The sequence below is a fragment of the Akebia trifoliata genome, chromosome 16 (genome assembly GCF_017979445.1).
Source record: "Akebia trifoliata isolate Shusen 1 chromosome 16, ASM1797944v1, whole genome shotgun sequence".
Classification (NCBI taxonomy): Eukaryota; Viridiplantae; Streptophyta; class Magnoliopsida; order Ranunculales; family Lardizabalaceae; genus Akebia; species Akebia trifoliata.
Window position 1 is genome coordinate 9,964,089 of NC_141390.1, and position 13,454 is coordinate 9,977,542.

At 34.5% G+C, this 13,454-nt stretch overlaps 1 pseudogene; it reads right to left on the reverse strand.

Annotated features, from left to right (window-relative positions):
• Positions 1 to 7,452: 7,452 nt before the first annotated feature.
• On the reverse strand, positions 7,453 to 9,162 carry LOC147382538 (phloretin 4'-O-glucosyltransferase pseudogene; annotated as a pseudogene).
• Between the last annotated feature and the right edge of the window lie 4,292 nt (positions 9,163 to 13,454).

Genomic DNA, 13,454 nt, shown 5'->3' on the forward strand with positions numbered 1-13,454 from the left:
TCATACACTTGGTTGGGAGTCTGGTTCATGAATTGACCCTTATGCATTGATTCGACTAAGGTACGTTGATTCATTATTAATCCTCTATAAAAACTTTGCACCAACTGTGCTTTGTCAATGCTATGGTGTGGGCACTTGACCAATAAATCATTGAATCTTTCCCATGTTTGAAAAAATTGATCATCAGGACGGGCTCTAAAATTTCTAGTAAAGTCATTCATTTTCTCAATTTTGGCCACGGGATAGAATTTGGCCAGAAATTTCTTAGATAGAATATCCTAGGTGACTATGGAATTGGGTACTAGGGAGTTTAACCACGTAGCCGCGTGGTCTTCCAGAGATAAGAGAAATAAAATAAGCTTGACACTCTCATTATCTAGATTCTGATTACTAAAAGTTTGACATATAGTCAAGAATCGATTAAGGTAGGTGTAAAGTTGTTCACGCTCTAAACCGTGAAACTTAGGGAGCATATTGATGGTGGCAACACTAATTTCAAACTGAGGTGCATTGTTTAATGGTAACACAATGCATGTAAGAGGCGATGATAAAAATTTAGAGTGAAGAGCTCATTGAGTGTTCACTATTGATCATCTATCATAACTACTAATGGTGTCTTGCATATCCTATTAATGGTACGTTCGATCTCAGGATCAAATGGTTCTAATACGTTGTTCTGTAAACGTCTACCAAACATGCAATTCATACAGTCGATCAAACAATCACAAAAAAAAAGACTGGACCTAGATAGGTTGACTAAAGCTAGACAGGTCCTAACTAGGTAGAAATAACGGGCCCGATTGATTCAATTGTCTGAATCTGCTATCAACTTCTGCTGTTAGAATCTGCTATCAGAATCTACTATCAAAATTTGCTGTCAGAATCTGAAACAGTGAAAAGCTTATTTAATAGAGCTTTTTAAAAGTACTGTGCTATCAAAATCTACTGTCAGAATCTGGTAATTATTGTTTGATACAGCTTCTAGAATCTACTGTTTAAGGGTAAAATAACCAGAATACCCTTCAGGTTGATAGTGCACCCCAAATGCATAAAAAATTATCAGAATACCCCTATAAATATATAATTACACTATATATATATATATAAAATAAAATTATATAAAAAATTAAAAAAAATAATTGTTTTAATTTTAAAATGTTTATAATTCTAAAAAAAATTATAGAATTCTATAGAAATTTCGACAACATCTCCTCTTAAAAATAGACATGAAAATTTTTTTGATAAACAAAATACCTGCATAATATGCAATCCAACATAATGTACGCAGAATGCATAAAAAATTATCAGAATACCCCTATAAATATATAATTACACTAAATATATATAATTACACAAAAAATTACCAGATTAGTGTACACCCAATCAGATGCATGACCTCCTATGACCCTTCAGCGCAAGGTGTGCCTTAGGCACACTGCATAACAGTCATAGTTTAATACTTTTAATTGTGGGTTTCATATCGAAACATAAATAAAGTTTCTCTTTTCTCTTCATATCCACCATTGTCACAAAATTTGGTAAATTTTTCAGAAATTTTGGAAAAATTATGAGTAAGGAATCAACCAATTAAAACGATGAATTAACAAATTGATCGGTGATTAGTACCCCCACCCTTTCAGTCTAAAATTTTTATCTTCTTCAACCTTCAAATATCGAGAACAAGATAAGTGTTTTAGAGAGGTTGAAGAAACCCAAAAAACATCATTTGTATAATCCCCAAATTCTTGGCTACTATGCCCAATAGTAATTGCTGAACCCGAACTTGGCTACTATGCCCAATAGCAGATCTACAATACTACTATAGAATTTGGGTTTTTGTTTAAGAGAAATATAAACTTTGGTACTTCAAAATAAAATTTCCCACAAAACCACCAAGAAAGAATGAAATTCTTGTCAATTCACACCTGCTAGCATCTACTATAAGATATTCATGATAAATTTTGGATCAGCTACAACCATAGCAACAAAGTTCAAATTCGAAAACTATTCAACAGGGAGTCAGTTTGATATCATTAGCATAAATCAAATAAAATTCAGAAGAAAAAAAATTCATAGATTATAAAAATAACCTCCCTAAAAGCCCCATCTTGTCATTGTAAATTGATGGTACAATCTAAGCTGAAGTGGGATGGGTAGCAATTAATCTGCAACTCCCCGATTAATTCATTGATTCAGAGAAATTTTCAAATTTTCAGAAAAAACGTCAAATTTTGTGACAGTGGCTATAGAGCTAAAAAAACTAGGAACCTAAACACACCAAAAATAAAAAAGTTGAACTTCTTAATTTGATTTAAAATCTCATAAGATCCACTCTAGATTAACATTCATGAATGTTCTAAGATCAATTGAAGTATTGAAAATTTGAATTAACAGATTCCCCAAGAATACAATTCTCATAATTTCACAATTTTCATTCTAAATTAACCTAATTTAGCACTCAAACACACTTTGGATGAACAAAATCATGAAAATATACTTCTTTTTAAACTCTAGCTATGATTCGGGTTTGGAAGACAAATCTAAAAGTATGATAGAAATCAAGCATACTGATCATACCAATTGCTACAGAGATCAAAAAAATCAAATTTGTTTTTGTAGAATTTCAGATATGATTTCAAAAAACAAAAAAAAAATTAAAACCAAACCTTTCTAAAGAATTCAGAGCTTACTCAGAGATTGCAAAGAACCCTCATACAAGAAAGAATCCTTTCGATAGGCAAATTCGAAACCCTAAGAATCAGAGACTTACCTAGATCTTTTTTTCGATCGCGAACAGGGTCGTCAATGGTATCGATCATGGTTGCCATCATTAAATGAAAACATGGTCTTCAATGGGTTTAGGTTGAACGAAAACAGCGTTGTCGTCGATGGGTTTGGGTTGAACGAAGAAAGAGAGAGAGCTGTGTGAGCTCTTCGACAGAGAAGAGAAGAGAAGAAGAGAAGAAAACAAGATGAAGGCATTTGCGTCTTTTCATTTGAGCCATTTTTCGGTCTTCGCTTATCCCGCAAACGAGAAAAAAAAAGCTCCTCAAACTTGCTTTACATATTTGTGTTTCAAAACGCAATTTAGGGACGCAAATTTGAAACAAACTTTGAGGTCGTGTTTGATTGAACTTCAAAACGCAGTTTCTCACCGCAAACGCTGGAAAATCCGTGTTTTAAAGCGCAATCAATCGCCTCCAACGTAACTAACCTTTTCAATTCGATTTTGTAAAGTCAATTTTGAATCATTCAAATCTCCAGATCGGAGGTGGCGCATAATGCATAAACAAGGGCACTCTTAAATCACCTTCCTTTCTTGAATAGACTGAGTCTATCCCTCAAAGGACAAGATCTTACTAGATATAAAAGATGACCAAGAAGAGCAATTGTCACAACTTCAAGCGAAATTTCTTCTATTGAGCTCGTGGGCCCTATAGTTAAGTTTAATTGATGTTATTTAATTTGATTGGATGACTAGTGAGTTGATTATCCTAATTAAATAAGGAATTGGTAACGACTTCCAATCCTTATCTTATCATGCCATCCCTAGGAGAGGTGTGCTCTTTACTACTTAATTAACTATTTCACGTGTGTAAATTGGAAAAATAACACGCAAAGGTAAGGAATAACCCACTAGCATAGAGAAGCGTGGGTGTTTTGGGATTACCTCCCGTGCTAGACGGGGTGAAAACGGTTTGAGTCGACTTAGACCACCAATTCCAATTTTTGGTGTGCGAACCTAAGGAGCCGTAACGGTGTTGTCCACTCGTTATCCTTCCTTAGTCTATTACAATCCAAGCCTTCTTGGATAATTAAAAAAAATTACAAGGAATCTTATACAAGAGTTTGTAAAACAGAAAAATAAACCTAACTAAAGATTAAAAGAAATTGAAAGAAAAGAAAAAAAAATATTCACCTACATTAAGCAAAATAAAAATGTTAGCAAAAATGATAGTAAACGGACTCAAAATAGATTCTGACTTATCAAAATCTTGCTGACTTTGTCAAATTTGATAGAAAATTTTGTTCTACCCTAAATCGATATATTATAATAGTTAATCGGAGATTGGAGTAGAAAGTTATAATCAATTTAAGTACTGCTATCTAAGGTGAAAAAGAAAAAATGGAAATGACTTTTTTTTTCAATTTTTTTTCTTATTTATTCTCTCTTAAACCCTCAAGAACACTTGAATTTATAGAAACAATCAAAATAAAATAAAATAAAATAAAAATGAAATAAATGAATTTTAAATCAAAACTTACCACTACTTTTACCTTTCCTTGGCAGCGACGCCAAAATTCTGATGAGACTATCGTTGTTTTTCCTATTGGAGTTAATACTAATCTTACTTTTACCTTACTCGTGGGGCAAGTAGAGGATCAAATCCAAGATAAAGAAGGAGTAGAGTTAAGCTAAGAGGATAAAATTCAAATTAACCAAAATGAATTAAAACTGTTTTTCTTTGTATTTTTTAAACTTATCAAGAAAATTTAAAGTTGCTAGAAAATGAACCAAAGTAAATGAAGTTAAAAGTAAGTTAACTTATGAAATTAAAACACCATTGGAGGTGGATCTATCCAGATTATGTTGATGACAATTCCTAGTCTTTAGCCTTTTTATAACTCAATCGTAAGGGCGTTATTAAATTATGCACAAGAGGATGGCCTCAATGGTCAATTACAATAGATTTGGTCTCAACAAACTTGAGATAGGGTGGTGATTGTTTTCGGGAGAGCCAAGAGTCAAGGTTAAGAAACTTACACAATTACATAAAAATCAAGTATAAAATATTAAACATGAATTAATGCAAGGATAGAGAGGTAAACTAACCTTGTGCTTTATTTGCAAATAAATGATTTAAGTGATGTTTAGAGTTAAAATCATTTTAAGCAAATCTAGAGCACTCAAGAGCATAAAATCAAATCTTAATAGGATAACTGATTGGTCCTTGCTTGAGACAATGGTCAAGCTTCAAATGCATAGGGCCTTGGATTACGAAAGGCCAAAAGGAAAATGTCAAGTCCTTAGGTTACCAATGGCTCGGAGGAAAATAGAACTAGACCTTGAGTTACCAATGGCTTGGCCTAGTTTTGGGCCTCAAAAATGGGCTTAAAGAGTTCAACCTTCTTGGGGGTGGGCCACACTTGGTCGAATTTAAGATTTCTGGGATGGACCCTGATCTGTTGGACTTTAAAGAGCTCTCGAGCACGAGAAAAAATGAGGTGTCTATATATAGTAACGAATGTATTAACAGTTGTCAAGGTTTAAATAGGAAAACCCGTGTGGGAGACATGTGTATAGCAAGATAAATCACTACCAAGTACGTGAAACAACTCCATTTAAAGGAGAACCAAATTTAACTTTTTTAACACACTTGAAAATATCATCCTTCATTAATAGATATGTATTGTTATTTTATTCAAAGTGTCAGAATCTTGTTTTACTAATTAATCAAAATTTCCAAGCTTATACTAATTTTTTATATAAAATTCCACCCAGCTAATTTTTTCATCAAGGAGTTTTGATGTTATTTGCGAGCTTGGAATCTTTCTTGTCAACAAAATAAAATTAATTATTTCTATATATTTACTAAGTAAAGTGTGTACAATTTACTTAAATAAACACTGATTCGTTACAAGTTACATCGTGAAGTACTATTCCGTCTAGCTCTTGAGGAATAACATTAGAATCCTCTATTACATAGAAATTCCTCCCAAGAGCCCCCCAAACGAGCAAGATAATCATTAGACATATTGGATTCCCTCCAATAAAATTAAAAAAAAAAAAAAAAACCAATAAACAAAAGAGGTTGCCTTCAAATGATTTATTTACTATATGGGCAATATAGTATATTAAATGATAAAATATACAAAAAATTAAAATTATCTATTTAAAATTTTTAAAATAATATTTTAAGTATTTGTAAAAATTTTAATCATGAAGAAATCCATATGTATGTTTGTTTTAAAAAGAGTATCAAATGTTGTTCGATATTGTAATGATTAGTCGTGAGAATTTGACTACCCCACATGGCAAACTCAATCGACTATCTAAAGTGACAAGTTCGGAAACTGTAGATCAGTGCTTCTTGGGATACATGGTTCCCTCAAGATACACATTTTCTGGGAAAATATAGCAGTGTATCCTGAGGAGTGCAGATCTACGGTTCCCGTACTTGTCACATCGGAGTAATCGATTAAATTGGGGTAGTCAGATTATCACGATTCTATAATGATTCTTATATTAATCTCTCCTTGAGGGGTTTACACTACGTGAAAACAGAGAAATTCGATAGAAAAAATTGACGGGTCAAGACTCAAGAATTTTTGAAACTGAATTTTGATGGTCTAGGACCATCGAAATTCTTGATGTTCCTATATTTGACACGTTACAACAGTCAAATTTCTCTCATCCTTCATTAATTTGATAATTTCGGTCCGTCGAAAAAAAATTTGACAATGAAAAATTGAACACCAATTTGATCTCTTGATTCGTTGAATTTTATAAAATTTGATGGCCCAATGCTGTCAAATTTAGACTTTTTTCACATTGTGTAAGCATATATTAATCTGCCATGGGAAGTAAGTCGATCCTTATATTATTTTATTCCCTCATGGGGAGTGAGGCTAGAGTAGTCCATATATTAATCTATCGTTGGAGGCCCAGTTGCAGTCCTTATATTAGTCTATTGAATAACGATGAATGCAAGTGGTCTTGTTACCAGAGTGGGTACGTGGCTGATGTGACAAGCGCACAAAACGATAAATCTTTTTCCTGTGTCTCCAGATGAAAACAATGAATGCAAGTTGTCTTTATATTAATCAAGTGTTGGACTGTGCAAGTCCTTATACAACAAGAGTTATGAGTTCATGTGACAGGATTATCTCCATTTTTTTATTACCAAAAGCAGGGTTATCTTAAAATTACCTTCCTTAAATTCTATAGAATGTAATTACCCTTGACATTTAATGACTATTCAACTCTCCCGGCACAGGATTTTAAATCTCGGTTTTGTATCTCATCTTAATATTTCAAATGATATTTTTTTTTTTTATGGCATTTTAGAAATGTGAATTAGAAAGAAAAATAAGAACAAAGGAAATTGTATGAGCTACTGGGACGACTTGCCCTATTTGTAATGATATTGTTCGTAAACAAGACAAGGTGCCAAGATCAAGATGAGCACGCTTCTTCAATTTCCCTTGTTTTTTTTTTTTTGTAACCTTTAATTTCAGAAGTCCAATAGGGAAATTGATGAAGCACGCGCATCTTGATCTTCCCCTCTATGATTAATGGTTCTTTGTATACATAATCTACATGTCCTCTGGTATACTCAAAAGGTTTTAAATGAGGATTATGAATACTTTGAGGAAATTATTTTAATACACCTATATAATTAAAATGGGAAATTTTAAAGCGATCTAAGGGGCTGGTAGTTAAAAAAATAATAATAATAATTAACAAATTCCTGCATTATTTATATGAGTGATCCAACAACCGACACGTGATTTAAACGAAAATCGGTCCACAATTTTTAAAACGATACAAGATTTATTTCAGAAATTGATTTTTGCAGAAAGCTAGTGATCTCCTGAAATTAGTACCTGAAGGTTCTTCTCTGAAGAACCACCTTCTTCCACAGCCTCCCTAGCCAAATCCTTCCATTTCTTAGAATTGCTTCTTATCTCTTCCCCTCTTTCTCCCATCACCTCTTCCAAGCACCTTCTAAGTTCCTCACTTTCTACTATTTTTTCTCCTTCCTTCACCTTCACCTTCACCTTCACCTTCACCCTCACTCCTATCTTCCAAACATCTTCTATTAGCTTAGCATTTGTCCCTTGCTCTGAAAATTGGGGAAACGCCACCAATGGTACTCCTCCCACGAGGCCTTCCAGTGTTGAATTCCATCCACAATGGGTTACAAAACATCCCACCGAAGCATGTCCCAATACCTCCACCTGCGAACACCAAGGCACTATTATTCCTTGTTTAACCATTAATGTATCTTCTCCTTCTTCTTTCGATCCATTGTGCTGTTGACGGGAGACCCACAAGAATGGCCGCCCACTTTCGATCAACCCATTTGTGATCTCCTCCATTTGCCGTGTCTTTAGTTTGGTGAAAGTTCCAAACGACACATACACCACCGATGATTTCTCCTTAGAATTCAACCATTCGATACAATTGGCCGATGAGTGGAAGATATCTGCTCCAAAGGAAGTATCCAATGGATCCTTACTATCCAAGAAAGCCGAAGGAACCAACGGTCCGATTCCAATCAAGTTAATTCCATCAACAGCTTTGATCGCTTCAGATTCTAAAGCATCAAACGTGTTTACTAGAACAAGAGGCTTGGTTTCTTGATTCAACACTTGAAACTGTTCTTGAAACAATTTGATTATGGGGTCATTGTTGGAAGGTAGTAAAAAGGAAGGAATGTCTTGTGACATGAGCAATGGCAAACCAGGTAATTTTAATGATATTGAGGGGTCATTCTCATTGCTCTTATTAGCTATAAGGTTTTTATAACCGTTGAAGTAATAGTAGTAGATGTTGAAGACAAAGGCAGGTTGAATCCAGAGAAGAGCCGACTGGATGTTAAGATTACGTGCCACATCAGTAGTCCAAGGTAGTAAGAGGGTGTAGATTAAGCAGGTGACAGGGTGGCCCTTGTTAGCAAAGGCAAGGATGAGATCGGTTAGGTGTTTTGTGCCATGGCGCTTGATTTCGGACCTGAAGTGTTGGCGGTCGTGACTGGGGTTGTTGGAGGAAGGGTTTTCTCTACCATCAGAGAAGGGTGCGAAAGTTAAGCCATTGGGAGTGGTAGTGTTTAACATGCGTTGGTGTGCAGAGACAGTGGTGGAAAAGGTAACTTGCGCACCTGTTCGTATGAGAGACTTGGCAAACTGGAGGGCAGGGTTGATGTGGCCTTGGGCAGGGAAGGCGACGATGAGGAAGTGGTTGCTAGGGGCCATGATTGTCAAAGACGGGCGGTGCCAGGATTTTCTTGTAGCGGGGGCAAACTATGTTTAATTTTAGCAAACTATATTAATTTTATAGTCGAACAACCACCATGGTAGATATATATTAATGGAGGAGTCCACATCTCAAACAGATGAAGGACATATGATACAGATGGCATATGACAAAAAGACAAAAAATTTCTCTCTTCTAATCAATCAAATAAGGAGTCATCCTCTTAAACCTATTGATATGCAACGTAGACTTAATGTGACGTAAGTACTTTTCAAATATTTTTTTATTGTTTTTTTAATAGTACTTTTCAATACTTTTTTATACTTTTTTTTATTTTATTTATAATAATATCTCTATCTATTTTGTTGTTTAGTAAAAGAGATAAGAATATATTAATATTTTTATATAATAAATACTTGATTCTTTCGTAGTAGAATCCTATTGGGTTGATATAAGATTTATTGTGATTCTCACAATTCTAACGTGGACTTGCATATATAATCGTAGATGATTTTTACTTGTATCGTGAAGAAACACATCTATGGTTATATGCACATCCCACATCAAACTTGTGAGAATTGTAATAAATACCGTATGTCATTACAATATTTTCCTTCATGATAAATAATAAAAATATTTAATTTTTAAAATTAAATATCTTGTTACATTAAATGATTTGACAATCAATACAAACAAATATTTATTATGTAAAAAATTTGACATATCTTTATTTGTTTTTAGTAAAAAATAAAAAGAATAAGGTATTAATGAAAAAAATAAAGAATTGGAGAATGCTAATGTCTGTAGACATGAGAATGTTCAACTTTGAACCTCAATGCTACGTTGTTTGGAGTCGCCACCATTCTTTTTTGTAAATTAGTGTGAATGGACACCCGAATCGATTCTTTTGAAAATAATTTTTTCATGACATTGTAGTGACTCTCAATCATGGAAAATGTATGGTCTACCTAAGATCTAGGTAAGGGGATTCGGTTAGAGAATGGGGAAGGTGTTAAGCACCCCATTCTCTTCACTTATGGTGGTTACCTTTAGATTTTGCCATTTTTTTAAAAGAATAATATAACAAGTAAAGTGTATGGGATGCATGAAGTAGGTAGGTGCACATAGTGTGTATGTATCTCTTTAGAAGAGGATTTGATGTTGGTATTGACATAAGAAATATCTTATGGAAGAAGACATTGTATGGCGCCAACACACTTTTGCATGAGTTAAAATGTTGGTTTATGATTTTAGAAAAGTTCCATGAAAGGAGTTCTCTTAGATCTATAATATTATTGCATGCATGTTTAGCTAGAAACTTAGTGTTTTAACCCATTAAGAGGGTTACACATTTCTTCATCATAGCCAACATGTGTGATGTGTGTGCATAGTGTACATTATGATGCATGATATGAGATGGGTTAAAAAAGGCTTCAACTTCCATCCTTTCGACCAAACCGCTTCAAGCATTCCATGCCCAAGGTTGAGGTTCAATCTACTCGGGATGAAGGAGGGTTCTCCATTACATCCTAGAGGCTTCTAAAAATAAAAAAAAAGGAGAGGGATAGAAGAAGAAGATGCAAAAATAAAAGAAAATAAATAACTAACTACTATCCCACCTTGTCCTTTTTGGAAGTCTTGAGAGAACTTGAGCTTGAGAACTTGAGAGTTGAATGATGTAGTTGAGGGTGGGTTGAGAGAGTTGAAGCTTGAGAGATGAGAGATGAGTAGAGAATTTGGTAGAATTTTAGGTTGAGAGATAGGGGCTTGAGAGCATGAGTTGTTCTTAGAAAATGAGGGTATTTATAGAGTTTTTGGAGAACTTTTGGGGATAAAGTGGTCAACCCCTAAAATAAAAGAAAATGGACATGAGATTTGGGTTGTTTCTTTTTGGATTTTCCATTTGTATGAGGGTAAAGATGACATTTGTGAAGAAACCCTAAAAGCATGCTTTGATCCTTGGTTTTTTGGTAATAGAGGTGAGAGAACAAAAGTACTTTTGGGAGGATGAATGGGGGAGTGACATGTGTAGGTGGAGTGGTAGTAAAGTAGATCTTAGTTTTATTTGTAAATAACTCATAAAGCAAGGGTGGAAGTGTAGTTTTGAAATGGACCAATGGAAAAACAAAAGCACATTTGGGAGGGTGAATAGGAGAATGACATGTGTAAAGGTGAAGTGGTAGGTGAAAAGTAGATCTTGGTTCATTTGTAAATAACAAATAAAGCAAGGATGAAAGTATATTTTTGAAATGGACCAATGGGAGAATTCCATGTATGTACTTGAAGATTCCCACCTTTTGAGGGCATAATGGGAAGTTCTCTCACCTTTATGGATTATTACCAAAGACCAAATAATCTTTTTGATTTGACTAAACTTTTTAAGAAGGGCATTATTGAGTTTTCACAAAAGAAAAGTTGACCCTCCAATTAGATGATGCATTGGGCATTGGGGGCTTATGAGGTATCACATGTGTCATCTTATGAAGGGTGAGAGAATGGACTTGGAGTGGGCTTGGTGTTGGGCTTAGGTTTGGGTTAGGATATGGACTTGGGTTTGGGCTTAGAATGGACTTGACTTTGGATTTAGGATATGGACTTGGGTTTTGGACTTGGGTTAGGTTGGAGGAGGAAATGGACCTTGGTTATGGTATGGGTGTGGGCTTAGGATATGGGTGATGGACATAGGTTTAAAGTGGATTAGGGACAAGGTTGAGTATGCAAACTATATGACATGATGTATGTATGCATGTATGCATGAATGATGAAGATAAGTGGCAATGCGGGTCCGTCAAAGAGCTTGAGTTCTAAATCGGAATCAACTCGAGAAAATTTGAATCTTTCTAACGGGTTCGTGCAAATTGGGGTGTCTACAGCTGCCTCTCTTTGTACGAGTTGCTTGCAAAGACCTGCAAAGAATAAAATAGACCCTTTATTTGCACGAATCCGAAGTAATTTATTGCATGATGATTAAAAATTGTCGGATAGATTGAAGATGTTTGTAAGGCGTGCTTTCCAAGCACGGGGTCTGACAGGGTTAGCCTTTTTGAAACCCTTGACTTCGTGGCACGGGGCTCATTTGAAGTCTTGGATTGATTTTTGATGAGTTTTGAAAAATGATTTATGTTGTAAACCATGCAATTTTGATAAATTCATCTTTTTCCCTTGTTGATCCGAGTTTTGAAATTTCACATCTTTGGATTATTTTTTTGTTTATTATTATTAGTTGTTTTTTTTTTTGTACTTATATTATATTTATTATTATTATTATTATTATTATTTTCTTTTATATTATTATTATTTTTTTGTTTATTCATTTATTTTCTATTGGGTCCATGTTGTATTCACGGACTGGATTTGCCACTGACGGTCCGCTTACATAAGCCGGACTACATGATGCCCTGTTGGTCCGCTCTTAGAAGCCGGACTGATCATATTTACGTTAGTCCGTTCATAATGATCGGACCAGAACCTTTATTTACCCATATTCAAACGGTCTTCTTCGCGCGTTCACGTCGCTGTCGCTATTTATCTCTTCTCCTTTGCCCTCTCGTCTTCTTGCCCTCTCATCTTCTTGATTTCTCCTCTTTCTTCTCAATACCTCCTCACTCTCTTGCCCTCTCATCTTCTTCATTTCCCTTCTCTATTCTCATTGCCTTCTCGCTCTCTCTCTTGGCTGTTGTGTACCCTCGCGGACGCTGTGGATTTGGGGTGGTAAAGCTTGACTGAGGCGAGCACTTGTGCTTACATTTTCTTTGTGAGGTCAGTCGTCCTCTTCTCCCCCTCTTGTCCTCTTGCCTTTTGTTGATTGAATGCCATGCTACTGTCATTTTATCGCTCACACGTTGACTTGACTTGGATTGGGATCTTTCGTGGGATTCGAATTTTTTTTTTTCTGTTGATGATTTTTATTAATTGTTTAACAAGATTGTTAGTTTGCTGTAAGGTTTATTTCGATTGACAAGTTTTGTACTTAATTGATTTAGGTTTTTTAAGTACTTGGATAGTTGATGATGTTTTTGTTTTGTTTTGACTTGTTGACGGTTTAATGTTGGATTTTTAATTGGGATAGTTGGGATTGATTATGTCGGTTTAGAGTTTGATTGTTTGTTGATTAGTTTAGATTGTTAAAATTTTTAGTTGATTACTAGTTAAAAATTTTGATTGTTTGTTGATTAGTTTAGATTGGTTAAAATTTTTAGTTGATTACCAGTTAAAAATTTTGATTGTTTGTTGATTAGTTTAGGTTGGTTAAAAATTTTAGTTGATCGGTGATTGGTTAAGGTGGGTTAAGTTTTCATCCCATTTGTTGATTTAAAGTTCTTTTTTTTAGTTGTTTGTGTTTAGTTGATTATGACTAGTTAAGGTGGGTTAAGATTTTTATCCGTTGTTGATTGGTTTAGTTGATCGTTGTTTGTTTAGATTGGTTAAGATTTTTAGTTGATCGGTGATTGGTTAAGATTTTTAGTTGTTGTTG